Source organism: Hypanus sabinus, chromosome 11, assembly GCF_030144855.1.
Source record: "Hypanus sabinus isolate sHypSab1 chromosome 11, sHypSab1.hap1, whole genome shotgun sequence".
NCBI lineage: Eukaryota > Metazoa > Chordata > Chondrichthyes > Myliobatiformes > Dasyatidae > Hypanus > Hypanus sabinus.
In genome coordinates this window covers 22596971-22613792 of record NC_082716.1, presented here as the reverse complement: position 1 = coordinate 22613792, position 16822 = coordinate 22596971, and the positions used below count along the sequence as shown (strand labels likewise).

The following is a 16822-nucleotide window of genomic DNA, read 5'->3' as shown; positions in this document are numbered from 1 at the left end:
TAACGGCTGATGTGAGGATGCTCTGTGTGATGCCAGTATAGGTCCATGCAAAGGTATGCGAGGTCCATTCAAGAATCTATTAATGGTGGGAATGAAAAAGGGTTATTTGAGGGGAATGTGAATACGTTGGGCCTCTAACAACTAGAGTTTAGAGGCTTAAGAACGGAATGCAATGAAATATACGAAACCCACAGTGGACTTGTTAGGTCAATATGGGTGAACTTTTCCCTTAGTTGAGAAGATCACTTCCTTGAAATTAGCAGCAGACTAAGACAAAAATAGGGAAAAAAATTTTGAAATTCTCTATCTCAAAGTCTGGAGAGGCTGACTGGTTCACTCTAAACATTTATTAATAAAAGAAGTCAAGGATACAGAGAAATGACAGGAAAATGATGCTGATATTGCTGAATGGCAGGACAGGCCTGAACAGTTAAATGGTCTACCCCTTCTACTTCTTTTGTTCTAATAGTGATTATTTTTCTGTAGCTGTTACACGGTTAGTTTATTTTGCAACGCACACAAAATGCTGGTGGAACGCAGCAGGCCAGGCAGCATCTATAGGAAGAAGCACTGTCGATGCTTCGGGCCAAGACCCTTCGTCAGGACTAACTGAAAGAAAAGATAGTAAGAGATTTGAAAGTAGGAGGGGGAGGGGGAGATCTGAAATGATAGGAGAAGACAGGAGAGGGTGGGGTGAAGCTAAGAGCTGGAAAGGTGATTGGCAAAAGGGATACAGAGCTGGAGAAGGGAAAGGATCATGGGACGGGAGGCCTAGGGAGAAAGAAAGGGGGATGGGAGCACCAGAGGGAGCTGGAGAACAGGCAAAGAGTGATGGGCAGAGAGAGAAGAAAAAGGAGGGGGGAATAAATAAATCAGGGATGGGGTAAGAAGGGGGGGAAGTTAGTGGAATTAATGGAAGTTAGAGAAATCAGTGTTCATGCCATCAGGTTGGAGGCTACCCAGACGGAATATAAGATGTTGTTTCTCCAACCCGAGTGTGGCTTCATCTTGACAGTAGAGGAGGCCATGGATAGACATATCAGAATGGGAATGGGACGTGGAATGAAAATGTGTGGCCACTGGGAGATCCTGCTTCCTCTGGCAGACAGAGCATAGGTGTTCAGAGAAACGTCCCATTCCCATTCTGGGCACACATCTGCAGATCTTCCGACTTCCCCGACAACACACAGATCAACGCCGATTGCTTTCTCTTTTCTATAGATACTGCCTGGCCCACTGAGGTCCCCCAGCATTTTGTGTGTGTTGCTTGGATTTGTAGAATTTCTCGGGTTTCTCTGTAAGAATGTGGATTTTATGTCCATGTAATAAGGTTGCCATTGCTTTTGACATATCACTGAGTGAACTAGTCGGAGAGTTCACTCATTTCCGCACATATTGGTGAGTCTTTTTGGAGTTCACCTATGTTCAGTTCCTCAAAACCTCAAGACACTGTGTAATTCCTGCTGGGGTTTCTTTCAGGGTGCACACCCATCTGGTAGACACTGACCTTTGACCAATGTTACTGACTTCCTCAAACACTCTGTTACTTCTCCTACTACTGATTTTATCCTGCTTTGAAGATTCAAATGACACCTCCCTAGTTACTAGGACATCTTCATCTTGACATTTCTCAGGTTCTCCAGCCTGAACTATACTTGTTTCAGTTTGAAGGCTGTCTATACGTGACATGTCAACTGACCCTGCAATGCCAGTGATCGTGGTTGGCCCTAGGTTATTCAAGTCGTATCAGCTTTTGTTCCTCCCAGTGGCTTTACCTGCTTGTCCTAAGACTTCAGCTTTGTATGAGATACCAGGGCTTTGTCTACAAATCTCACAGTTTGTCCTGTTGTAAGACTGAAACTTCCTTGTCGCCTTTGCACTTGTGATAACTTCTGTTCAAGCAAGCCTGCTGAGTCCCCAGCTGAACTCCCTTCTCCACTGTTTTTGCCACCATTGAGCAACTCTGTTGGGTTCTCAGCTACTCACTCTCCAGCCCATCTGTGAACTTTCCAATTTTTGTGTCACTCTCCAAGAAGCTCTGATCATCTTCAGTATGTGCTTTACCTTATGTAGTCTGGAATGACGTACTCTCACATATGTACCTTCATGTCTCACGAATGCCACAACTCCATCCTGACTGGTCACAATTCTGGGGCCATTCCATTCTGCAATCTGCTCTTGTTTAATACACTTTTCCCCTGCCTCGTATTTCTCATTTGTAGGACAGTGCTGTGCCCTCTGTGCTCTTCGAACTCTCTCTGAACACTTTGCTTCAAAGAAAGCCTTCCTTGATGGATGTAGTGCTAGATGGTTTCCTAAACCATTCACTTCTTGTAGTGCCCTCTAGAGCAGCTGGCTTGTCAACCAGTACACAGGGAAGGTTTGGATTCTGGCCGAACACAAGTTGGTACAGGTTGTGCATGGTATTTTTCACCATAAGGACTCAGTCCTGGGCTGTATTCTAAACACAGCCATTGCTTTTCTTTGCCTTAAAGATTATTTCAGGAAGTGTTTGATTGTGTTGCTCCAGAAGTACATTACTCTAAGGACTATGGAGAGGGTGCAGAGGAGATTTGCCAGGATGTTGCCTGGTTTGGAGAACAAGTCATATGAAGCAAGGTAGGCAGAGCTGGGACTTTTCTCTTTGGAGCGTAGTAGAATGAGAGGGGACTTGATAGAGGTCTACAAGATTATGAGAGGCATAGATAGGGTGGATAGTCAGTACCTGTTTCCCAGGGCACCAATAGCAAACACCAGAAGGCATATGTGCAAAATTAAGGGAGGGAAGTTTAGGGGAGACATCAGGGGTAAGTTTTTTACACAGAGGGTTGTGAGTGCTTGGAATGACTTGCCAGGGATGGTGGTGGAGGCTAAAACATTAGGGGTATTTAAGAGCCTCTTGGACAGGCACATGGATGAAAGAAAAATAGAGGGTTATGGGGTAGTGTGGGTTTAGCACTTTTTTTTAAGGATTATATGGGTCGGCACAACATGGAGGGCTGAAGGGCCTGTACTGTGCTGTAGAGTTCTATGGTTCGCCAAAAGTTTTAGACACATAAAATGTAAAAGAGAAGCAAGAGTGGATATTGGACCATTGGAAAACAAGTTTGGAGAGGTAGTAATGGGGGACAATGAAATAGCAGATGAACTGAATAAGTATTTTGGATTAGTCTTCTCTGTGAAAAACATAGTGTTATGGTGGAAGTTTCAGGTGTCAAGAAGCATGAAGTGTGTGAAATTACCACAACTAGAGAGAAGGAGCAGCGGATCCTTTCTGTCACCAAAACTTCTCCATCAGGTGTCTCTGTGTTAGTAAGTGATTCCTTTGCAAACAATGTGAACTAAAATCTAAAACTAAATTGCTTTTCTATTTTCTAATTATGATTTATAATTTAAATTTTTATTATATTTACTTTGATCTGTACTTCGGGGAGTGTGAAGTGCAGAAACAAATATCACTGTGATGATTGTACGCTCTAGTATCAATTGTTTGGTGACAATAAAGTATTTGTATTTGTATTGTATATGGCACACTTCTCAGATTTGTTACTTTTTTCCTTCAGTTAGCCTAACTATCGATTTTGTGTGGAGAGTTTCTTACCCAGTGGTAGGAATTGTGACAAATCCCATGTTTCGATTTCTGCTGTTCTTATTTAATGGCTAGGTAATGGTACCTCTGCCTGGCCACTCTGGGACCTATGCGTGCTATCCTCTCATTTCTGCTCAGTGAAGTATGCCGTTCCCTGGCTCAAACTAATTCCGATTTAAGACAAGGTTGGATAGATTTTTGCATAGTAGGGGAATTAAGAGTAATGCAGAAAAAGCAGGTGGGTGGAGATAAGTCCATGGGCGGATCAGCCATGATCTTATTGAATGGCGGAGCAGGCTCAACGGGCCAGATGGCCTACTCCTCCTGTTTCTTACTCCTTATGATTGTTGTCGTCCTTTTCTCCAAAAATCCTCTTCAGTGCCGATTTCATAGATGCAAGTGTAAGTTCTTCATTTAGGGGCAAGTTGTCTGTCCTTTATGTGTAGACACGCAGTATACAGCAATTTAAAGGCTAATACCACGTCAGGAAGTTCCATTTTGCATTCATGCATGTGACTGTACCTTTGTTCAAAATCTGCCATATTTCTAGAACTGTCCCTGGAAATTTTGTCAAAGCTGAAATATGCCTCATAAATCCAATCCTTTTCTTCCTTCAGAAACACTAAATGAGGTGTTTTTATTCGCTTGAATATGAATATGAATATGAGATTTTAGTTCCTTTCACCAGAATTCCAATCCTGGTCTCTCTCGCTCTTCCCAAAAGCAACAGCACAATGCAAGGGCCTGCTTCTTATTCTCAAGCTGCATAAGTCCATACTGCAGTTTCACTTTTCCAGCTTTCGTAAGACTTGCCCTCGTCAAATGCCGATGAGATCTGATAATTGAAAACGATCCTCTGCTACCACTGGTAAAGCTCAAATGACAAAGCCTTGATTTTCTTTCACTTCAACAATTTTACACTGACTGTTCAAGTTCAGTACATGAGGGCCACCATCTTCTTCCCCATCATCCCTCCCCCATCCCACATGCACATGTTCATAACAGGGAAAGTGCACCTGCAAACTAAACACTTAAAATGTCCAAATGAACATTACTCAACAATAGCCTTCACTTTTTTATCATCCATGTGCCTATCTAAGAGTTTCTTAAATGCCCCTAATATATCTGCCTCCACCATTACCCCCAGCAGACCATTCCACACATGCATCACTCTTTGTGCAAAGGATTTACCTCTGACATCCCCCAATTCCTTCCTCCAGTCACCTTACAAGTGTGGCTTTCATATTCCCTTGTTCTATACTGTTATTATTTCACCTCATTCAAACTTAATTTATTGTGTAATGATTTGATATGTATGAACAATACACAAGACAAGCTTTTCACTGTGTCTTGGTGCATTGACAATAATAAACTAATACCAATTCTAATATTTTATCATTTAAACTTTATCCTGAAATGTCAACATCTCATAATTAATAATCCTATCATATTTTTCAAACCTTTCTATGTTCTAAGACTTTCCTTTCTCTGATCTCCTTCAGCCCCATAATCCTCACTGATCTCCTTGAATTCTAGCTGCTGATTTTTCTCTCATTCTAGTCTCTTGTGATTTTAATCACTTCACAAGTGGTGACTTAGGTGCTAATATCCAAAAATTAATTCAAGTAATTTGTCCACCCCTCTATCTCAATCTTCTTAAAGTCTACTGTTTTAGCAAGACTACTGATTACCTATCATGTTGCCTCCTTCTGAAGTGGTGACAATTTTTTTCAGCCAATGTTCATGAGAAGCATCTTGCCCATTTACTTGTTTGAAAACATAGAAAGAGACGTATAGTTGTGAGTTGTTCCTTCGAAGGCCAATGCAATATATATAAAAACAACTAACAAACTTCATATCATAAGCCATACCTTAAAAAAATAGAAGGCATCATGTCTTCACTCTGCCATTTAATATGATCATGCCTCATTTATTCTTGACCTCAATTCATCTCCTTTCCTGCTCCCAAAAGCCACAGTTTACTTGTAATCCGAAAAATCCTTTTGTGTACCTCAAATCTCAGCATCCAGAGGTCTTCAGAGCAGAGAATTCACAAATTCACAACCTTCTGAGAGAAACATTCCTCACGTTGGTATTAATTGGACATCCCTTTGTGTTGAGACTATGACTTCCGCGTTCAGATTTCCACTTGAGACGGAGCATTCCCGTTAATTCTAACCTGTTAAATCTCCCCAGAAATGGAAGATTGCTATTCCACTAAATCCCACAAACTGGTGTCCCAACTTACTCAAATATTTTCATTACCTTTTGATCTTACCTGTTTTTATTTTTAATTTCCTTTGTGCTTAAGAATAACTTGTGAGACTATAAATGAAAACTAACACGATGGAAAAAATACTGTATATGCTTTTTGCTCCATGGACCCGGTCTATACATTTCAGTGCCTCAGTAAAGCAGCCAGCATAATCACAGACCCTACCCACCTCAGGTATTTTTTTCTCCCCCTCCCTCCCATTGGGTAGAAGATACAAAAGCTGGAAAGCACTTATCGCCAGGCTCAAGGACAGTCTCTATCCCATTATCAGAACCTTGAACAGACCTCCTGTGCAATAAAATGGACACTTAGCATCACAATCTATTTATTTATTAGTTTTCTTCCCACTTATTTATTTATTCACTTATTTTGCGATGCCCAGTAGTGTAGGTCCTTGCAGCCCGTTGAGCCTAGCCACTGCAGCGACCCCGACAAACCTGATAACCCTTACCTAATCAGGGGACAATTTCCAATGACCAGCTAACCAACCTGATACGTCTTTGGAACGTGGTTATATCGTCTACTGTATAAATATAGGGTACAAAGGAGGTTCACGAAAATGATCCCAGGATTAAACGACTTGTATTATGAAGAGTGTTTGATGGCTCTGGGCCTGTATTCACTGGAATTCAGAAGAATGGGGGTGACCTCATTGAAACTATCAAATGGTAGAATATCTTGATGGAGTGGATGTGGAAAGGATGTTTCCTCTGGTGGGAGAGTCTAAGACCAGAGGGAACAGCCTCAGAATAGAAGGGCTTCCTTTTTAAATGAAAATGAGGAGAATTTCTTTAGCAGGAGAGCAGTGAATCTTTGGGATTTGTTGCCACGGTTAGCTGTAGAGGCCAAGTCTTTATGCATGTTTAAAACAGAAGTTGCTAAATTCTTGTTTGGTCAGGGCATGAAGGGATACGGGGAGAAGGCGGGAAATCAGGGCTGAGAGGAAAATTGGATCAGCCATGATGAAGTGGCAGAGCAGACTCAATGGACCAAATAGCCTAATTCTGCTCCTATATCTTATGGTCTTATATATACAGTATATGATGACTAGACAGCAATATATTAGGTACTTGAGCGGAGATGCATTCAGGGACAGCCCACACGTTCCATATAGACACTACTTACATTTGGCACTGGAATTAAGCTGCCAACATCTGGAGCACCCCCAGTTGTGGTACTGTCATGCTAACCACTACACAAATGTGGTGTCCTATGCCCTACAATTCACCTTGTTAGAACTTACACTTTATAATTTAATTGACCGGCACTTTACTTTTTCAGTCGCCTTTATATTTCATTCTGCAATGTTATTATTTTGCCTTATTCTTCCTCAATGCACCGCGTGATGATTTGACTGTATAAACAGAGTGCAAGACAAGCTCTTCACTATATCTTGGTACTAGTGACAAGAATGAAGCGACATCAATGCCAAAATATTATTTGCACTAGCAATAATAAGTAGTTCAGGATTTCATTCTCAGGTTTATTTTCATCTGACTGTACATATATACAAAGTGAAAAAACATTCCTCCAGACCACGGTGCACCCATAAAAAATATATCACACACAAAACATAAACCAAAATATTACTCCAAATAAGTTAATAAATATAATTCAGAATGCATGCCGTGTCCAAAGCAGTTCGAGTAAACATTAAGCAGTGAACACTCACTGTCCTAGTGACAAGACCTGGGTGGTGACAATAGTCTCACAGCCCGAGGGAAGGAGCTGTTACCTAGCCCAGTGGTCCTCGTCCTTGATGCTCCTGGAACTCCGTCCTGACGGTAGTGGATCAAAGAGATAGTGGGATGGGTGATAGGAACCCTAAACAACGCTTCCAGTAAATGTCACAAATAGAGGTCAGGGAGTCCTCAGTAATCCCTTTAATTTTGTTTCACTATCCTCTGTAGCATCTTGCAGTCCAATGCTTTGTAGCTTCCATAGCATGGATTTCAGGACATGCAATAAGTAACATGTCCCAACAGTTTGTAATGTGGTGATGTTATGTTTTGTAACTTCAAAAACACAGGAGGTGACATGGTTTCTTTTCTTTAGTAAGGAGCTCAGATGTGACGTGGTGTTGTAATGACATATGCCATTCACATACACCTTACGTACAACCTATAATGAATGATGTAAACAGAATATTTAATCAAAAATGCATTTACAATATTACTCAAATGTTACAGAAGTATTAAATACACTGCACTGGTGACACCTGGAAGCAGGTGCTTGTAGTGATCAGGTACCACTTTCAGAGAGACTTCTGAGATTCTGTTTGGTATAAAAGCAGAGAACTGGCTGCATTCACACTATCCCCTGCTTTTGTTCTGTGTGAGTCAACTTTCCTCAGTTTAATCAGCTGGTGTGGAATGCAGAGTGTGTGCACAGTTAATAGAACTGCTGCATTAAATCTTTGGCAACTTGGGCTCAATCCCCGCCTGCACATAGAACATAGAATAGAGAACATCACAGCACAGTGTCTACCCTTCAGAATATGGTGTTGTGCCAACTTTTTAACCTACTCTGATTGATCTAACTCTTTCTTCCTACATAGCCCTCCATTTCTCTAACATCCACAAGCTTCTCAAATGTCCCTAATGCATGTCTCTGCCATCACCCCGATAGTGTACTCCACACACTCACCACACTTTGTGTACAAACCTTACCTCCAATATCCACCCGGAACTTTCCTCCAATCACCTTAAAGTTTTGCCCCCTCGCATTTAGCTATTACCCAAACAGAGCTTGCACGTTCTCCCGATGATTGCACCGATTCCCCACGAGTGCTTCAGTTTTGTCACGCATCCCAGAGATGTGCGGGTTGCCTACTGGAGTGTAGGCAAGTTGGAAAATCCGAAGTGGGGTGGTGGAGGATAATAGGGAGGGTGGAATTCCTGGGAATGTGACAATGATACATTACAAGGAAAATTAGTTTGGAAAAGGATTACTCTATGAGTTGGCAAATATTCACTAAGCTAAAAGAACCTCCTATTTCTTAGGAAATTCGGTATAGTGATTTGGACCTGGAGTCGGGTAAAAGGCAAGCATTGTTTTGTCTCGGTAAATATATCAAAATGCCACATATCACAAGTTTGTTAAGTGAGTTGCTTCAGGGCTGGGCCTGCTGGAAGGGAGTGACGCCACTGCTTGCCATTGCTTACTTGTTCAGCTATGCAGTAATGCTTCTCATCCAGACCACAGTCCCTGCCCGTGCAAGTCCTCCTGCAGCAGCCATGCAGGAAAACACCATGGGAAAATACGGCAGTATGAGGAGACTTCCAACGAACATGACGCACGTGGTTACATGCTGTCTTTGATTATCTTGAATTGCATTAACAAAGACTACCATCACTTCCACTGAAAGACCATCTAAGGCAGTAATTGCATCCAGAATCCCTTTATAAGATTATTATTAAGAACGTGGAACCATAAATAATGACATCAGGGCAGTTAAGTAAGTGCAAACAAATTAATTGACATTAGGTCAGTCAAATAAGTTAATAAAGATGGCTTTAAGATGCATCTTAATAGGACAGGACAAGATGAGAGGTAGCAGGATTTTGGGGTGTGAGTTCTGTAATTAAATATCTTTTAAACCTAAGGCATGATTGTTAATGGGGTGATAAGTTTGGGGATGAGCAAGAATTTAGTTGAGCACAGATTTCTTCAAGGGTTAAAGAGCTAGAGGAGATCACAGAGATTGGAAGAATTAATTCTATTCATAGACTACAAAACAAGGATGAGAGTTATAAAACACGTGTGTTGCTTTATTAAGAACCAAGCAATCTTTAAAAACAACTTTTACAAAAATAGGGTAGCACAGTGATGTATGGTTAGCACAGGGCTTCAGAGTACCAGCAACCTGGGTTCAATTCCTGTCACTGCCTGGTAAGAAGTTTCTCCTGTACTTTCTCCCCATGACCATGTGGGTTTCCTCCCACAGTCCAGCGGCATACCAGTTGGTAGGTTAATTGGTCATTGTAAATTGTCCTGTGATTAGACAAGGATTGAATCATGGGATTGGCCATAAGACCATAAGACAAAGGAGCAGAAGTCAGCCATTCAGCCCATCGAGTCTGCACCGCCATTTCATCATGAGCTGATCCAATCTCCCCTTAGTCCCATTCCACCTCCTTCTCACCATAACCTTTGATGCCCTGACTACTCAGATACCTATCAATCTCTGCCTTAAATACACCCAATGACTTGGCCTCCACTGCCGCCTGTGGCAACAAATTCCATAGATTCACCACCCTCTGGCTAAAAAAAATTTTTTGCATCTCTGTTCTGAATGGGCGTCCCGCAATCCTCAGGTCATGTCCTCTCGTACTAGACTCCCCCACCATGGGAAACAACTTTGCCACATCCACTCTGTCCATGCCTTCCAACATTCAAAATGTTTCTATGAGGTCCCCCCTCATTCTTCAGAACTCCAAGGAGTACAGTCCAAGAGCGGTCAAATGTTCCTCATATGTTAACCCTCTCATTCCCGGAATCATTCTAGTGAATCTTCTCTAAACCCTCTCCAATGTCAGCACATCCTTTCTTAAATAAGGAGCCCAAAACTGTACACTGTATTCCAAGTGAGGACTTACAAAGCCTTATAAAGCCTCAACATCACATCCCTGCTCCTATACTCTATTCCTCTAGAAATGAATGCCAACATTGCATTTGCCTTCTTCACCACCGACTCAACCTGGAGGTTAACCTTAAGGGTATCCTGCATGAGGACTCCCAAGTCCTGTTGCATCTCAGAACTTTGAATTCTCTCCCCATTTAAATAATAGTCTGCCCGTTTATTTCTTCTACCAAAGTGCATGACCGTACACTTTCCGACATTGTAATTCATTTGCCACTGGGCGGCATGGCTCAAGGTGCCAGAAGGGATGATTCCACACTGTATCCCAATAAATGAAATGGGTGGCATTGTTAGCGCAGTAGTCAGTGCAAAACTTTACTGCACCTGTTATAAGATTAGGGTTCAATTCCCACCACTGTCAGCAAACCATGCGAGTTTCCTCTGTGTGCTCTAGTTTCCTCCCACATTCCTAAAGATGTACAGGTTGGCACGAACATCGATTTCTCAAACTTCTGATAATACCGCCCCCCCCCCCCCCCACCACCACCACCACCTTATCTTCTTACCTCTCTCTGGTGTCCTTTCCATTTTCTTTCTTCCATGGCCTTCTGTCCTCTCCTATCAGACTTCCCCTTCTCCAGCCCTGTATCTCTTTCACCAATCAACCTCCCAGCTCGTCTCTTACTCCCTCCCAGTTTCACCTATCACCGTGTTTGTTCCTCCCTTCTGGGCAGCTTCTTATTTCCTATCTTTTCTCCTCCAAAGCTGAGAAGCAGGACCTCAAAGGTAGCAATCTCAGGATTACTGCCGGTGCCACGTGACAGTGAGTATAGGAATAGAGTGAGATGGAGGATAAATGTGTGGCTGAGGGATTGGAGCAGGGGGCAGGGATTCAGATTTCTGGGTCATTGGGACCTCTTCTGGGGCAGGTGTGACCTGGGACAGGATGCACTTGAATCCCAGGAGAACCAATATCTTGGTGGGGAGGTTTGCTAATGCTGTAGGGGAGGATTTAAACTAGATTTGCAGGGGAGTGGGAACTGAAGTGAAGAGGCAGAGGATGAGGAGGTTGGAACACAAGTAGAGACAGCTTGTAGGGAGTTTGTGAGGCAGGACAGACAGATGTTAGAGCAAAGAAGCACAGATGGTTTGAGATCTGTCTATTTTAATGCAAGGAGTATCATGAACAAGGCGGATGAACTAAGAGTGTGGATCAATATGTGGAACTGTGATGCTGTGGCCATTACAGAGACTTGGATGTCGCAAGGGCAGGAATGGCAGCTGGGTGTGCCAAGCCTCACGTTTTTCAAAAAGGACAGGGAGAGAGGCAAAAGAGGTGGGGCGTGGCATTGCTAATAGGGATAGTGTCACGGCTGCAGAAAAGGAGGAAGTCATGGAGGGATTGTCTACTGAGTCAGAAACAGGAAGGAGTCAGTAACTACTGGGAGTTTTTTATAGACCTCCCCAATAGTAATAGGGATATTAAGGAGTAGAGAGGGAGGCAGATTCCAGAATAGTGTAAAAATAATAGGGTTCTTGTGATGGGCGATTTTAACTTTCCTAATATTGACTGGCATCTCCTTAGAGCAAAGGGTTTAGATGGGGTGGAATTTGTTAGGTGTGTTCAGGAAGGTTTCCTGACACAATATGTAGATAAGTCATCTAGAGGAGAGGCTGTACTTGGGCTGGTATTGGGAAATAAACCTGGTGAGGTGTCAGATCTCTCTGTGGGGGAGCATTTGGGAGGAAGTGACCACAGCTCTATCTCCTTTACCAGAGTGCTGGAGAGGGATAGGCGCAGACAATCTGTGAAAATATTTAATTGGAGTAAGGGCAAATATGATGCTATTAGGCAGAAACATGGGAGCATAAATTGGGAGCGGATGTTCTCAGGGAAATGCACGGCAGAAATGTGGCAAATGCTCAGGGAAAATGTCAAAGGTTCAGAGGTTCAAAGGTACATTTAATGTCAGAGAGATGTTTACAATACACATCCTGAAATGCTTTTTCTTTGCAAACATCCACAAAAACAGAGGAGGGCCCCAAAGAATGAATGACAGTTAAATGTTAGAACCCCAAAGACACCCCCCCCAGCTCTCCCCTCCCATGCGTAAACAGCAGCCAGCAACAAACCCCCCCCACCACCAGCAAACAAAGCATCAGCACCCACCACCGAGCGAGAGCAAAGCAATAGCAAAGACACAGGCTTGCAGTTACCCCAAAGACTTTGCGTTTCACCCAGTGTTTGACATACCGCAGGTTCCCTCTCTCCCCAATAAGGGAGAAAGTGGTGTCTCCATTTTCCCAGCGAGCAGGGAGACATAACAAACAACTCGTCTACGACTTTGCTTTTTTTGAGCTCTGGCCCTGAAGATCGCAACGATCTCGGGTCTCCAGGCACACAATCACAGATATCCCGACTCCCCCGATGACACACAGGTCTCTGTGTCGTGACACCAAACCTCGATCCACCCATCTCCAGAGACCCGAGATCCTAGGCTTCCGAATCCAAACTGGGCTCTTAGGCTGAGCCTTTGGCGTGCCGAACAACAACGGCTGGTTGTGAAACCCTGAGATTGGGATCCATTCCCGCGAAGAATGTAACTCCAGGTCAGGGTCTTCAAAAGAACCCTGAAAGGGAAAAATAGAGATAATAAAGATGGAAATAGAGCTACTTCCGAAGATGCAAGCAAAGGAGCTGCCATTTAACCCTCCTAAGTTCCACCTTGCATAGTGTTCTGCATAGATGTGTTCTGCTGAGTCAGGGAAAGGATGGTAGGGTAAAAGAACCATGGTGTACAAAGGATGTAGAAAATCTAGTTAAGAAGAAAAGAAAAGCTTATGAAAGGTTCATGAAACTAGGTACTGTTAGAGCTCTAGAAAATTACAAGGTTGCCAGGAAGGAGTTTAAGAATGAAATTAGGAGAGCTAGAAGGAGCCATGAGAAGCCCTTGGTGAGCAGGATTAAAGAAAACCCCAAGGCATTCTACAAATATGTGAAGAGTAAGCGGATGGCCCGTGTGTGATTAGGAACAATCAGGTGCAAAAGTGGAAACGTGTGCATGTAGTCAGAGGAGGTAGTGGAGGTTCTTAATGAATACTTTGCTTCAGTATTCGCCAGGGAAAGGGACCTTGGCAATTGTGGGGATGACTCACAGGGGACTGAAATGCTTGAACATATAGACATTAAGAAAAAGGATGTGCTGGATCTTTTGAAAAGCATTGTTAAATAAGTCACCGGGACCAGAGGAGGTATGCCCCAGGCTACTGTGGGAAGTGAGGGAGGAGATTGCTGAGCCTCTGGTGATAACCTTTACATCTTTAAGAAGTATCCAAGGATTGGAAGTTTGCAAACATTGTTTCTTTGTTCAAGAAAGGGAGTAGAGATTACCTAGGAAATTACAGACCAATGAGTCTTACTTCAGTGGTGGGCAAGTTTTTGGTGAAGATCCTGAGAGGCAGGATTTATGAACATTTGGAGAGACATAATCTAATTATGGATTGTCAGCATGGCTTTGTCAAGGGCAGGTCATGCATTATGAGCCTGATTGAATTCTTTGAGGATGCAACAAAACACATTGATGAAGGCAGAGCAGTGGATGTAGTGTATATAGATTTCAACAAGGCAGTTAATAAGGTTCCTCATGCAAGGCTTATTTGGAAAGTAATGAGGCATGCGATCCAAGGAGACCTAACTTTGTGAATCCAGAACTGGCTTGCCCACAGAAGGCAAAGGGTGGTTGTAGATGGTTCATATTCTGTGTGGAGGTCAATGACCAATGGCGTTCAACAGCGATCTGTTCTGGGTCCCCTCCTCTTTGTGATTTTTATAAATGACCTGGATGAAGAAGTAGAAGGGTGGGTTAGTAAGTTTGCTGATGACACAAAGGTTGGGGGTGAGGTGGATAGTGTGGAGGGCTGTCAGAGGTTACAGCGGGACATCAGTAGGATGCAAAACTGAGCTGAGAAGTGGCAGATAGACTTCAACCCAGATAACTGTGAAGTGGTTCATTTTGATAGGTCTGATTTGAAGATAGAATTATAATACAAATGGTATGACTTTTGGCAGTGTGGAGGATCACCGAGATCTTGAGGTCCATGTCCATAGGGCACTCAAAGGCTGCTGCGCAGGTTGGCAGTGTTGTTAAGAAGGCATTCATCAACCGTGGGATTGAGTTCAAGAGCCGTGAGGTAATATTACAGCAATATAAGACCTTGGTCACACCCCACTTGGAGTACTGTGTTCAGTTCTGGTCACCTCACTACAGGAAGGATGTGGATACTATAGAGAGAGTGCAGAGACTTACAAGGATGTTGCCTGGATTGGAGAGCATGTCTTATGAGGATAGGTTGAGTGAACTTGGCCTTTTCTCCTTGGAGTGACGGAAGATGAGAGGTGAGGGGCATCAATTGTGTGGATAGCTAAAGGCTTTTCCCCAGGGCTGAAATGGCTAACACAAGGGGGTATAGTTTTAAGGTGCTTGGAAGTAGGAACAGAGGGGATTTCAGAGAGTGCTGGGTGCGTGGAATTCACTGCCAGAGAAGGTGGTAGAGGCGGATATAATAGGGTATTTAAAGAGACTCTTAGATAGATACATGGAGCTTAGAAAAATAAAAGGTTATGCAGTGGGGTAATTCTAGGCATTTTCTAGAGTAGGTTGCATGGTTGGCACAACATTGAGGACCGAAATGCCTGTAATGTCCTGTAGAATTCTATGTTCTATGTTCTAGTTAAGATCAAGTGTAACAAGGTCCTAATTAAGTATTTCGGTAACAGATTAACTGAAGGAGTGGACAAGTTAGGTGACATGAGAGATGAAAATGTCCTTTGAAAAGTCAGGAAAATGAAGACAACTTCTCCCTATAGATGCTGCCTAGCCTGCTGTGTTCCACCAGCATTTTGTGTGTGTTGTTGTTTGAATTTCCAGTATCTGCAGATTTCCTCATGTTTGTTGTGTAAAGTGTGCCTTGGTTTTCAGCATTAAGACAATATTTGATGTGTTTTTAATCTTGAAATGATTGCAACTAATGGAAAGAGATCGATGTTGATGAGATTATATTTCTTGCATTCCATTCCTTAAAACAACAAACTGGTCTGTGAACTCTGTTCTTTAATGCAGGGTTTCTCATTCATTGCTCCATTTGGGACTGGCAGGGGAAAGAATAACCAGACACAATGGCATCTTTGACACGAAACCAAGAATGTATTTGGTCGGCCAGATGTTAAAAGTAAATTCTTCAATATCTGAAAATTGGAAGTCTGAACAGTTCTAGGAATGAACGAGGCTTCATACAATTAATACACCACATACCACTCCACTTTAGTTTGTCCCCATCTACTGAAGGAGTATAGTCTGCACTTGAAGACAGGGTGTGGAGTAAGACGAGGAGTGGAACATATTTGCAGATGGAAACAAAACACTGTACAGGTAGATCCTGTGACCAATGTAAGAATCACTCACCTCAGAACAAACATTTTTTATGTTTGGTCTAAAGAGGAGAACTTATCATATACTTTTTGTACAGCGTGACGCAGCAGGATCCAAAATTAATGAATGTACAGGCAGCTTTGCTTCACTGTGGTCTCTTGCATCTCTTGATTGACTACTTCTGTGAAGACCATTATGATCTGCCAAGAACCAGGTTGCCACATCTCCTGTAGGGAGATCAGAATCAGAATGACTTTTAATATCACTGACAGAGGGCACCACAGTAATGTCACTGTTGGAGGAATGCGATTACAGCTCAAGGCATCGCAGTTTGGAGATCAATTCTGACGCTGTCTGTACATTCTCCCTGTGACCGTGTGGTCTCCTCTGGATGCTCTGTGTTCCCCTCCCCCTTCCTCATAGTCTAAAGACAAACCGGTTAGTAGATTAATTGGTCAGTGTAAGTTAGTTAGTGTTAAAAAAGGGGGGTTGCTGGGCAGTGCAACTCATTGAGTCAGAAGGGCCTGTTCAGTGTTCCATCTCTAAATCAATAAATGTTGTGAAGTTTGTTGTTTTGTGGCAATACATAAAAAACTGTAAGTTACAATAATAAACACAGTGGCTCTGGTCAATTGAGACACATCGGGACCAGTGCATTTTGGCCCAATTAACCAAAGTTTCATGGAAATAGTTAAAAAGGTATAAAAAAAGACGAACTACCATTTAGATGAAGGAACGAATTATGTACGTAAATGAAATGGAGAACGAATTAGAACATTACCAATGCTACTATAGTACTGTAAGACTGGAATCAGTTCCTTATACAAACAAGAGAAAACCTACAGAGGCTGGAATTCCAAGCAACACACACAATATGCTGGAGGAACTCAGCTTCGATGGAAAAGGACACAGTCAACGTCGCAGGTCCAGACCATTCATCAGGACTG

General features: G+C 42.8%; 1 long non-coding RNA gene across 1 annotated transcript; it reads right to left on the bottom strand.

The window, feature by feature from the left end:
- Positions 1-7391: 7391 nt before the first annotated feature.
- On the bottom strand, positions 7392-16262 carry LOC132401543 (uncharacterized). The gene is made up of 3 exons (XR_009514605.1): positions 15909-16262; positions 12701-13077; positions 7392-8305 (listed from the first exon to the last, which is right to left on the bottom strand). It is a non-coding gene; the product is annotated as an uncharacterized LOC132401543 (long non-coding RNA).
- Between the last annotated feature and the right edge of the window lie 560 nt (positions 16263-16822).